Source organism: Sus scrofa, chromosome 4 (assembly GCF_000003025.6).
Source record: "Sus scrofa isolate TJ Tabasco breed Duroc chromosome 4, Sscrofa11.1, whole genome shotgun sequence".
NCBI classification, from domain to species: domain Eukaryota; kingdom Metazoa; phylum Chordata; class Mammalia; order Artiodactyla; family Suidae; genus Sus; species Sus scrofa.
Genome location: NC_010446.5, coordinates 29,082,444 through 29,095,818, shown reverse-complemented (window position 1 = coordinate 29,095,818; position 13,375 = coordinate 29,082,444). Strand labels below are relative to the sequence as shown.

The following is a 13,375-nucleotide window of genomic DNA, read 5'->3' as shown; positions in this document are numbered from 1 at the left end:
AAAAACAGAATGAAGAACAAGAAAAACTTTGGAAATAAAAAATAAGATGCTAAAATGAACAATTCGATAGGAGATTTGGAAGTTAATGTTGAAGAAATTTCCCAGATAGTAGAGCAAAAAAGAGATCAGAAACAAGAGATGAAAAGAACTTAGAGGATCCAAAAAAGGGTCCAATTTTCAAACAAGACAATGAAGAAAGGAAATCACCTAAAGAACTACACAAGAGGAGTTCCCGTCGTGGCGCAGTGGTTAATGAATCCGACTAGGAACCATGAGGTTGCGGGTTCGGTCCCTGAGCTTACTCAGTGGGTTGACCATCTGGCGTTGCCCTGAGCTGCGGTGTAGGTCGCAGACGTGGCTGGGATCCCGCGTTGCTGTGGCTCTGGCGTAGGCCAGTGGCTACAGCTCCGATTCGACCCCTAGCCTGGGAACCTCCATATGCCTCGGGAGCAGCCCAAGAAATAGCAAAAAGACAAAATAAAAAAAAAAGAACTACACAAGAAAATTCCCCAGAACTAAAATGTGTGGAGATCAGTCCAGATTTAGGGGGATGTAAGAAAAATAAAAGCAGAGGAAGAAGAAATTATTAATTGAGCACCTGGAGAACAGTACTGAAATACTATAGTAAATACAGACAAATGAAAAAAAAAACTGACAAGTAAAAACTTTAGATAGTTATTAATCATAGGAAAAATTAAAGGGTTGTACAGGAAGGAAAAAGTAGTTACAGTGTCCTACTTATACAAAACATCCTTTCTGTCCTACTTCACCTACAGTGACAAAATATATTTGGGTGGTCAGAATAAAGTAAACCCTATATAGGAAGGATGGTGGAAGGAGAAAGGGAGTGGTGTGGGAAAGTAACATTGCTACACTGAGATAGCAGTAAAATACATTATTTAGAAATATGGAAATATCAGAAAAAACACATTTTTAGAAGAATTCAGTGTTTGGTTTGGAGAAGAGGATTGGCATTATTGTAATTCTTTTAGTAAAATTTGCCTTAATAAAAATCTAACCAAAATTAATAAAAAAGGGAAAAGCAAAAATTACAAAAAAGGTAAAAGAGACTAGAAAATAAACAGTCAAGACTTAAACTTTAAATGTAAACTTTAAATAATATAAAAGAAATTTTATATGTAAATCTGGACCCTATTTGTAATAGTTTTTTAAAAATACAGTCAAATGTATTTCTCTTATTTTCACATTACATTAGTGCCTTCATTTATGAAATTTATGCTTTTGTTTGGCATCTTTAAGTCTATGTAAAACATATACTAACTTTTTTTTTTTTTTGGCTTAAGTATCCCAGGCTAGGGATCCAATCAGAATAGGGTCCCAGGCCAGGGGTCTAATGGGAGCTGTAGCTGCCAACCTACACCACAACCTCAGCAATGCTGGATCCCAGCCTAGTCTGCGACCTATACCACAGATCATGGCAACACTGGATCCTTAACCTACTGAGTGAGGCCAGGGATTAAACCTGCATCCACATGGATGCTAGTCAGATTGTTTCCTCTGAGCAAGGACAGGAACCCCTAAAACATACCCTAACCTTTTAAGAATAAGAACAAAAGATCCAAGGTGTCACACACTTGGCATTCTACCAAGTTAATAAGAGTAACTCTGTAACAATATACTTCTGCAAAACTTTGTTTTTAAAGTGAGGCTAGGGAACAGCTCACCTCCTTCCTTAGGTATTGGCTATAGGAACAGAGACTCACTCAAACTAGCTAAGTAATGAGGAGGAATTTACTTAAACAATAAAGCACAATTAAAAAAAAAAACACCTCAAGGGCAGGTTTTATGAAAGAATGGAACAAGGAAACAGAATGCCATCAAGATCCAAGGCTGCTGGCTAACTTCATTCTATTCTCTCTCTCCAGGGCCACAGGGACTTTTATTTCTTCATCTTTCTATGCACCTGAATTACTTTCTTTCTCTATGGAGCACAACTCCATATTTCTCCTATACAAGCCCAAGTATGGCCACTCCACAGTCAGCTTTAGGTGATCTCTCTAGGTGTTCCAAAGTTGTGACAAGAGTTTCTAAATTCCAATTCCAAATGCATGGAAGATGAATCTGATTGGCCTAGCTTGAGTCAGGTACCTACAACTGAGCCAAACAACAGTGGGCTGTGTTTATCTGATGGGGTATGATATTCTGCCGGGTATGAGTGTGTGTGTGTGTGTGTGTGTGTGTATTATGAGCTGTCATGTGACTATATGCTCACTTAGCAGGGATTTGGGGAAGAAAGAAGAGATGACAAACTGGCAAACTAACAGGTCTGCTTTACCTTTTCAGCTCTCTTGATAAAACTCAAAAGGTTTCTTTCCATCCCTAGTCCAGTTCCTCCAAACAAAACAGACACTCAGTAAGTTGGAGAGATTGACAGGTATCCCAAATGATGTTGTGAAATGTGAGAAAAGAAATGTATGTCTCTCTTATCATTCTTGATTTTTTTCACATGTATACATTAAAATTCTAAATCAGAGGAGTTATAGGAAACTTTCCTAGTTCTCCCTCTAAGATACAGTCTCACAATTGACTAGTATTTTAGGTCAACGTGATTATCTTGTGATGTGAGTTTTTACTTGAAGATTTTCATTGTGTCTGTTAGTGATATCACAGGAAGAGTTCTCCAGAAATTATTGTTCCAGCTATTGTTGCATTGTTTGTTATTAAAGTATTAAAAATTACATTTATATTTTCAAGTATGTGAAACCAATTCTTATATCCCCAACTATTTTATATCCTAAGTCGTTGAGTAATAGGGAACAGGGTTAGGATGATGAGTGATGGGTTGGAAGAAAAACATTAGATTTTAAAACACAAGCTATTTGATCTAGCATTATATTAGCCTCCATAAAAAATGTCCCATATGTTCATTTCTTAATAATTGCTCTCATTTGCCTTTAAAGCTGAAAAAAAAAACAAAATTAAAATTGTGTTAAATGATAGTCATTTCTTGGTGTTTTTCCCTAAGGACATCAAGGAGAAACTCCAAAGAGTGGAGAGAAAGGAAAAACACTGTATGTTAGCAGGTTTTATCAGCAGTATTTTTATAGGTTAAAGAGGTGCAGTTTTAGGTTATGTGTAAGAAAAGATGAGACAGGTGTGATTACAATCCCATTTCATTCCACATCCTTACAGATAAATTGGTTTTGAGCAGGTAGTTGCTAATTTTATAAATTTAAGAAACCATCTGGGCTTCATGGAGATCTTGATCAAAATTTATGACAATTGCCTGAAGATTTTAAAAATTTAAAGTAGACGGATTAGTAAAATGTGGATAAAAATGTAACAAATAGAAATTACCCTTGTTTCTTCTAAGACATTATTTTCAAATCTACATCAGGCTTCTATTTAACTGTCACTAAGGAAATATTATACAGTTTTCTAGATCATTCTGCACTAGAACTGAATGATGAATGGAAAAGAAAGTAGAACTAGCCCACGAAATGACTTCATTAGAGTGATTATTTTTAAGCACTTAGAATTTATGTTATTCATGTGTTAGGTATTGTGCTAAGCTTTCAGAGCAATTTTCACATTTAATTTTCTTAATAACCTCTGAGGTAGGTATTATTATCTTCTATCAAATGAGATATCAGGGACTAACACAAAGGCATATTATTAACAATTGGCAAAGCTAGAAACCAAGCCAAAGTTTTAGTATATGTGTAACTGGGTCATTCTGCCAGGTACAGCAGAGACTGACAGAATATTGTAAATCAACCATAATAAAATTTTTTTTTAAAAAGTTTTAGGATTCCAAGGAACATCACTGTTTCAGTACATGGATTGCCATTGAAAAAAACAACAATTTCTTTTTAAGGGCAGCAGTAACTGTGAGAAATAGCATGTCCTTGTATTTGTGTCATATATTCATCCCAATCATTATTTGCATGGTTACAATTTCACTCAGTGATAATTTCTTCAAAAATCTATGTCTCTTCATAGGTTTGGCCACTGGTAATTTAGATACATTTCAGGAGCTCAGCTACCTAAGTCTTTCAGCAAAAAGAGTTTTGATATTTTATTAAGTAATGAATATATTTCTTCCTTAAATTAAAAAATTCTTTATCTTTTCTAATTAGAAACAAGTTGTTTTTCTAAGTTAACATTTATGTAACTGCTCTTATATGACTGCAATTTTGAAACTCTGGAAAAGAACTCACAAAATCAGACCAGTGTACTCTGGTTGAACTTTTGTTTTCAAGTTAATTGTGCTTAGCATGCATCTCAGGTTGATAAGCTTGTCTGTGTTGACACTAAAGTATCTACTCATTGATATTATGCTGCCAGTTACAACTATTTTCATAAGTGATAAACCAAATTTAGCTCTTGATAGTTTAAAATATTTAACTGTTATCACTAACACTTCTCAAGAATATCAACATCATTTTATTTTGTTTTTCATTTCCCAGCATTTTTAGAATGTGAACACTTCTGTTCAAAATCAATGGTTAAAGGTTTTGCTAGCTATTTATGAACTAAATGAAGACCTGCAAGACTAGTTTCCATTGTTTTAAATATATAGTGTAAATCTGACCTCTTATGTCCTATACTCATATTAAATCAGTCTAGATTAAGTATAATAATCATAAATACCATTTCTGGCTACTAAATTAATTATTCCTTAAATTATTATATTAGACTGTAATAACTGGGAAAACTGATATATTAAAATAGATTAGTTTTCACAAGTTTGATTTAACATGTTATATATTTCAAACTAGACTTAAACATAGCAGATTCTTATTTTCAAAGAATTCTGGAGGCAAAAACAAACAAACAAACAAACAAACAAAAAACAAAACACCACTATGTAAAACAAAAAGCCATAATTCCTCTTGAGAGTTTTCAGTGCACAGAAATCTGTAATTCAAGAGATTACTTATTTTTATTCCTGCATAGGGATTTTGTCTGATCTATTATTTTATGGAGAGGCTGGACTTTAGCTGCGAAATTTACCTACAAAATTATTTTATAATAGAAAATAACATGCTTTTGCTTTCAGTATTACTATGTAAGAAAAAAAAAATGGACTAAAACTAGACTATTAAGGTTACCTTTCTTTTTCTCCCTAAGGACAGCAAGGAAGTTACAATACAAAGTAAAATAAAAATAAAGAAAAAGCACAGATTTGTAGAGGCGCAATTCAGATTCTGAAATTTTCCTGGCCTGAAGTGTTACAACAGACACAGCATGCAGGAGGGATCTTTAAGGGAGTCTCCTGTGTCATCAAGGGTCTGGATTACATCATAGTTGAATTTCATCTTTTCCATCTCCTAATTTTTATGGTTCTACTCTCCCAAAGGCTGTTGTAATCTATCCCATGGGTTCTCAAAATAAGCAAAATTTAAAATAGAAATATCGCTTCTGTGGTGTCTTTATTATTTTTGTCTTTTGTTTATACCACATCTTTTTGTAGAGCTAACAGTATCTTCTACTCCAGTTCCAGTGAAAATGCTCTTTATATACTCACTGTTTTTTTCAATGAGAGAAGAATCTTAATATTTGAAAATAAAACTCAAAATGGATTGAAGACCTAAATGTGAGGCTAGATACTATAAAGTTCTTAGAGGAAAACCTAGGCAGAACTCTCTTTGATATAAACTACAGAAACATCTTTTGGATTCATCTCCTAGACTAATGAAAATAAAAACAAACAAAAAACAAATGGGACCTAATTAAACTTAAAAACTTCTTCACAGCAAAGGAAATCATTTAAAAAATGAAACAACAACCCACAGAATGGTAGAAAATCTTTGCAAATGAAGCAAATGACAAGGGATTAATCTCTAAAATATACAAACATCTCATACAGATTTATATCAAAAAACCACCCATTTAAAAAACGGTCAGAAGATCTAAATAGACATTTCTCCAATGAAGACAGAAAGATGGTCAAAAAGTCTATGAAAAGATGCTCAACATCACTAATAATTGGAGAAATGTAAATCAAAACTACAATGAGGCACAATCTCACACCAGCTAGCATGGCCACCATCAAAAAGTCTACAAACAGTAAATTCTGGAAAGGGTGTGGAGAAAAGGGAACCCTTCTACAATGCTGATGGGAATGTAAGCTGGTGCAGTTACTATGAAGACTAGTATGGAGGTTCCTTAAAAAACTAAATATAGCACTACCACATGACCCACAAATCTCACTCCTAGGCATTTATCTGGAGAAAACTGTAATTCAAAAGGATGCATGCACCCCAATGTTCACTGCAGCACTATTCACAATAGCCAATACATGGAAGAAACCTAAATGTCCATCAACAAAGGAATGGATAAAGATGTAGTACATACATACAATGGAATATTACTCAGTCACAAAAGAAGGAAATAATGCCATTTGCAGCAATATGGATGGAACTAGAGATTATCATACTAAGTGAAGTAAACTGAAAAGAGAAAGACACATATCATATGAGACCACTAATAAGTGAAATCTAACAAAAAATGGTACAAACGTGTTGTTAATCACAACACAGAAACAAGACTCAAAGATTTCAAAACCAAACTTATGGTTACCAAAGGTGAAACATGGGGGTGGGAGGGATAAATTAGAAGGTTGGTATTAGCATATAAACATTAGTCTATATAAAATAGGTGAGTAATAGGACTTTCTGTATTGCACAAGGAAATGTACTCAATACTGTGTAATGGCCTACATGGGTAAAATAATCTGAAAAGCAATGGATATATGTATAACTGATTCACTTTGCTGTACACTTGAAACATTATAAATTAACTATATTCTAAAAAAATTAACAAAAAAGAAGTTCCTGTCATGGCACAGTGGTTAACAAATCTGACTAGGAAACATGAGGTTGCGGGTTCGGTCCCTGCCCTTGCTCAGTGGTTAACGATCCGGCGTTGCCCTGAGCTGTGGTGTAGGTTGCAGACACGGCTCGGATCCCGCGTTGCTGTGGCTCTGGCATAGGCCAGTGGCTACAGCTCCGATTCGACCCCTAGCCTGGGAACCTCCATATGCCGCGGGAGCGGCCCAAAGAAATAGCAAAAACACACACACACAAAAACAAAACAAAACAAACAAAAAAAATTAACAAAAAAGAATTTTGGTGATTTTTGAAATAAGACTCTAATAATACATTTACTCTGCTTTACTGTAAAATGTAATCTAAATGAATTTTGCTCAATTTATGAGACAAGAGCTATATCTGAAATAAATTTTCCAGAAATGTTTTGTGTCATGCAATATTTCAAATAAAATTTTATTTTTCTTCTTAGATCAGACTGGAGTAATCCCTCCCCAAACATATTTTTAAAATAAACAAAATTACAGTAGTTCTTACTTTTTAGTATGTTCACTCCTTCAGAAGAGGGTAATGAGTCCCAGTTGGGAAGCATGTGCCAAGATGCTCAATGACTTTCTTTAAAAACACAGATACTAAGGATAGGAAAGAATTTTCACCAATTAGGGAGTTTTTCTAAAACAACAACAACTAGAAATTGCCATCTTGAAAACAGGTGAATTACCATTCTGAATTGCCTTACCTTATCTGAGAATAGGAAAGGATTTAAGAAGTCAGCGGCAGTACTCAAATATGTCCTCCATATGATGCTAATTCAGGTAGAAGTTGTCCACTGGTCCCTGGTAAAGAAGTTAAATTACTCCTTCTTAGGAACTGTTCTTTAGTGAATCCTTATTATTCTCTTATTGCTAAAATAGCAATTTTAAGGTGAAATGATGTGAAGCTAATTTGTGGTTGTTACTTTTAATATACTCAGCAAAATAAAAAGTTGGCAACCATATATTGGTCTCCTCATCTTTTCCCTTGAAATTTTATTGGTTCATAAATCACACACTGGTGAGCACTAAAGAAGCTTCTGTCTATCTTTTCTTTTTTTTAAATTTTATAGCTGCAACTGCAGCATATGGAAGTTCTCAGGCCAGGGTTTGAATCTGAGTCACCGCTGCCACCTATGCCACAGCTGTGGCAACAGCTAGATCCTTTAACCCACTGGACTGAGCTGGGGATTAAACCCACACTTCACAGTGACCTGAGCAGCTGCAGGCGGATCTTAACCCACCGAGCCATAGCAGGAACTTCAAAAGGAGTTTCTGTCTTTCCACAAATACTTCTTGAGTACCTGAGGACAGATCATGAACATGACACACAGGTGTCAAATAGGTCTTGGAGTCTTGTGATAGATATAAATAAGTAATGATTATAATTTAAGTGGAACAAGTGCTTTCAGGGAGACAGAAGTGAAAGGAATATTGGCACATATGAGCAGGGCACCTAATTCTGATCAGGGGAAGTCAGGCAAGGATTTCTCTAGCACATATTGGCTTTGTGAGTAAAGTATCTTCTTTTAGGTAGGTACTTGGAAAAGCAAGCCAAAGGGCTGCTTTATCACCATGGAATTAGAGCAAATGGCTGGATTAGAGCCTGTTGAACTCTGATGAAATAGTTGTATCCCAACCAGTACAATAGCTCCTTAGCAGGCGGATATTAATTTCTCTAGAGGCAGGGTAGTGGGATAACATTTTTGAGGTAAGATGTGATATTAATTTTATCTGTCTGTCTCTGTTTTTGTCTCCATCTCTCTGAGAATTAAACTTTCCTCACCCTCCTACAGATCCCAAATCTTTGTCTCAGAGGGAAGGGGTGTCTGAGGGAGAAAACTGAGAGGGCACAAACCTCATCTTTCTGGTTTTGGTTTTCAAAAACCTACCAGAGAGGATACACCATAGATGCCTCTGGATAAATCACAAATAAGACCATGCCTAGGGAATAAAACACTGGGGGTGTGGGGAAATTCCCCTGAGACTACACTATTGCTCTCACATGGCTGGGGACTAGAGGCAGGAGTGGTAGAGAGGAAGAGGATACTCAAGTGGAGCTAATGAAAGCCTTGGCGGCTCCCAGGGAAAGAAGCTCAAATCCAGTCAGAGTTTTAAGGATGCGAGAGACCCAGGGGGAAAAAAAAGTCTGGAAGGTATGCCTAGGGAGGGAACCTCAAATTCCCATGTGACCCAAAAGTACTCAGGAGAGCCACGGGACGTGGAGGTGCTTATGGAGAAAAACAAGGGTTCTATTGCTAACTGGAAAACCAGGCAGGCTTCCCAATGCCTTGAGACTATGTACGCATGACTGATACGAAGTGGTATGGCTGTACTGGTTGACCAATTATCAAAGTGCTTTATATTTCTTGATAGCCATTTACCCAGACTCACCTGCCTTCCTCAAGCTAAAGGATTAATGCCTGAGACAGCAGAGGAACCTCCAGGATGCCACATAAGCACTAAACCTAGCATCTGCATCCTTCCTGACTGGTTGGTATACTAGTTATCTCATGTTGTATAATACTTTACTCCAAAAATTGGCAGCTTAAAGCAATAATTACTGTTTGCTATCTCAGAATTTCTGTACATCAGGAATTTGGGAGCAGCATAGCTGGACTATTGCGGTTCACAGTCTATCATGATTCTTCAGTTATGATGTCAGCTGGGCATACCATCTTGACTGGGACTAGGGGATCAGTTCTAAGATGTGCCACTGACATGGCTGGCAAGTTGCAGAAGGCCTCAGTTTTTTTACCATGTGGACCTCTCTGTGAAGCTGCTTGAGAATCTTTATGACATGACATGTGCCTTCCCCATGAGTGATCTAAGAGACAGCAAGGCAGAAGCTACGGTGTCTTTTATGACTGTCTTCCTATATCCAATCACTTGCAAAGGATCGGGATGGAGGATAATGTGAGAAAAATAATGTATATATATATATATATATATATATATATATATGTAAACTGGGTCACTTTGCTATACAACAGAAATTGGCAGAACATTGTAAGTCAACTATAATAAAAATAAAAAAGAATCAAAGTCACACTCCATCATTTCTGAAATATCCTATTGAAGACATATGTCATCCCTATTTTTCGTGGGAGAGACTGACTACACAGGGTGTACTAACTAGGAGGGAAAATAATTGGAAGCCATCTTGAAGGCTCCCACCACAGTCAGTGACTTTGTCTTATGTACTGTTAAGTATTTAGAATGTCACTTTCACAGGAGTCAGAGTAGCCATGGAAGAGAAGCAGAAGTACAGGGCAAATTCCTATTAGAGCAAGGAATCCGTAACTGGTATGTAACACTAAGTAAGAGTAATATTATGCCATATGCTAGATCGTGTATGAGGAATTTTTTTATTACTTATAATCCTTGTTATAATTATCACATATTGTTATAATCATTCAACATGAGAAAACTAGTATTTGATGAAGTTAAAACAAATTGTTCAAATTACCTATAATTTATATGCCAAAAGTGCTCAACCTTGGACTAAAACTCAGCAAGCTCTGTACAAGAGAGCAATGTACATGTATGTTAGCAGAGAACCCACTGCTGATAGATAGAATATAAAAGAACTCTTCACTCTATGGCACGATACATACAATTATAATTAATAAAACTACTTTGGGGATTCTTTCTTTAAGTCTAAACTCTTAATTTTACCACATATACAACATTAGAATCTATCAATGGTTGCTTAAGGCCAATAATTAGTCTAAAAGCTTAGAAGAGCAATATGTAATGTCACTGCCACTCCCTGATGAGTACTGGTCAGTTATTTTTGTAGACTGACTCTCAGTTTGGGTTTCATTAATGTTTTCTCATGATGAGACTGAGGTTACGTTTAATATTCCATAATCTTGCTATTGCTAGGAAAACTGAATCAACTGAAATCACTCCCACTTTGCCTGCCCCTTTCCCACCACACCCACAGGACAAATGTTCAAGCCCATTTTTAAAAGATGCAAAAGAAATAATAATAGAAACACAACGAGCAGAGGAAATTAAAATATTATGATGTTAAAAGAATTTCTAGCTAGGTGACAACAATTTGAACCAAATGGCAGCTTTTGCAGTATATCTATATTATTCCTTACTTCATAGTGTTAAGATAAAAAATGCTCACAATTTAAAAAATTATGGGAGTTCCCATTGTGGCTCAGCAGGTTAAGAACCTGACATAGCATCCATGAGAATGCAGGTTTGATCCCTGACTTCGTTCAGTGGGTTAAGGATCCAGAGTTGCCACAGCTGTGGTGCAATTTTCAGATGCGGCTTGGATCCTGTGTTGCTGTAGCTGTGGTATACGCTGGCAGCTGAAGCTCCAGTTCGACCCCTAGCCACGGGAAATTTCATATGCCATAGGTGCAGCCATAAAAATAAAAAATAAAAATAAAACATTACGTTACACAAAGTTTAAAAAACGTTGATATTGTGCTGTTTCCTCAGGAATGAGGTGGTACTGGATGGGGTTGGTGAAATGGATTTAGATGGTGGGCAGTTTTCTTAGAGACATTCTGTCAGGAGACCAGTTTCTTTCCTAAATAAACCCATGAGATTGACTAAATAAGCCCTCCTATATGCAAAAAAGAATATAATTTATGATCTGAAAGATAATATGGCCATATTTTCCCCAATGTGGTTACTGGTCCTTCAGCCAAACTTAGCCAAGAATGGTCAGCATGACCTTAGAAATTTGAAAGAAAGACCAGTAAAATAAATGACCTTGTGGCCTGGTGGCAAGAGTAAGATTTTTTAGGACTACAGGTCTGAGTAAATAACCTAGCCACTTGTGTCTTAAGTGATGCTACCAAAACACTAAGGAGAAGGACAGTTGAAAAATGAAAATTACATCTGTAACAGAATAATATGTAATTATAAAAATTAAGTTAATATACAGTGGATTTTTGTGTGAGTTTTGTTCACTGTGAATAAATACTCTTTAGAATGTTTTTGAAGTAAAAAATTCAGTTACAGTTTGACTGTAGAAAACGGAGTCTTAGATGGGCTCCAGAGAACAATCAGGTCAGAGTAATGATAAATTTTTATGTGAGGGTTGTAGTGAGACCAATTTACTTCAATAGATAATTTTATGGGTAGTATAAGCTGTGCTACACAATGTGGGATATTTTAACTCACTATGAGTAAAACAGAACAAAGCAGACAGTAGATTCTAAATAAATGATTTGATGATGATGCCAAATATTGCAAAACCAATTAAAATGGTATTATGCTTTGTTCTGTTAAATAATGTCCATTTTATAAACACCATAAGGTTTACTGCATTTAAGAAGTTGCTTTAGGAGTCCCATCGTGGCGCAGTGGTTAACGAATCCGACTAGGAACCATGAGGTTGTGGGTTCGATCCCTGGCCTTGCTCAGTGGGTTAACGATCCAGCGTTGCTGTGAGCTGTGGTGTAGGTTGCAGACGCAGCTGGGATCCTGCGTTGCTGTGGCTCTGGCGTAGGCCGGTGGCTACAGCTCTGATTCGACCCCTGGCCTGGGAACCTACACTGATTGGATCCCTAGCCTGGGATCCTTAAGCCAAAAAAAATAAATACATAAAAGTTAGTGTAGGAGCAGCCCTAGAAAAGGCAAAAAAAAAAAAAAAGTGTTAAAAAAAAAAGAAGTTGCTTTAGTCCTTCATAATGTCTGAAGATATTAACTGAATTAAGTAAACTATGAAAATAAAAAAGAAGCACTTTAAAGCACTTTGTGGGCCAATTTGGCTTGATAAATAATCAAAGCTTATCCCATCTCAAAGAAAATGTGGGCTTAGTCGAAGTTATTCCTTTCTGACCCTAGTTTATTCTGATGTATTGTTATCCTAACTATTTAAACATGATTTCATAGGAAAAAAATAAAAATCATAAGATAGCTTCACATTTTAAAAAGACAGATAATAGATTACATTCATGTACCTTGTTCATTCTGCTTTTGAGATCATTAAATGAAGTAGTGCTTCCCATGGTGTCAGACATGCATAATCTAATATTTGGCTGCCTGAATCGTTTCCTGATATTTATCACCAATATTTGACAGTTGTTCAATCAGAGAAACTGGATTAAACATTTTTAACATGCATGAATGAAAACTCTTCTTTTTCAAAGGAATAAGATGGTGAGAGCTAAAACTTTGAGAACATTTGTGAATGTGGATTTACGGAAAGTATGCTTGATGTTTATGTTTCCATAGTTATGGTTTTACCTATAAAAGATATTTCTTTTTAAATTTACATGTATAATATCATAAAATGTTAAAGAAGAATTTAGATGTTTTGTCACTGACATGCCAGCTTTCTCCTGAGTGTCTGAGGAAAGCACATTTTATTGGACATCTAAAACGTTATAAAACATGGGAGTTCCCATTGTGCCTCAGTGGTTAGTGACCTGACTAGCATCCGTGAGGACGGGGGTTCCATTCCTGGCCTTGCTCAGTGGGTTAAGGATCTGGTGTTGCAGTGAGCTGTGGTGTAGGTCACAGACATGGCTTGGATGCTATGGCTATGGTGTAGGCCGGCAGCCACAGCTCCAA

General features: G+C 36.2%; 1 long non-coding RNA gene across 6 annotated transcripts in view; it reads right to left on the bottom strand.

Moving 5' to 3' along the window:
- The window catches only part of LOC110260238, a 125,338-nt gene that overhangs the window by 108,733 nt on the left and 3,230 nt on the right, over positions 1–13,375 (bottom strand). For all 6 annotated transcript variants that reach the window (XR_002343162.1, XR_002343159.1, XR_002343158.1 and 3 more), the window contains exons 2-3: positions 7,534–7,630; positions 7,332–7,426 (exon numbers count right to left, since the gene is read on the bottom strand). This is a non-coding gene — a long non-coding RNA (uncharacterized LOC110260238). The remainder of the gene's footprint in view (positions 1–7,331; positions 7,427–7,533; positions 7,631–13,375) is intronic.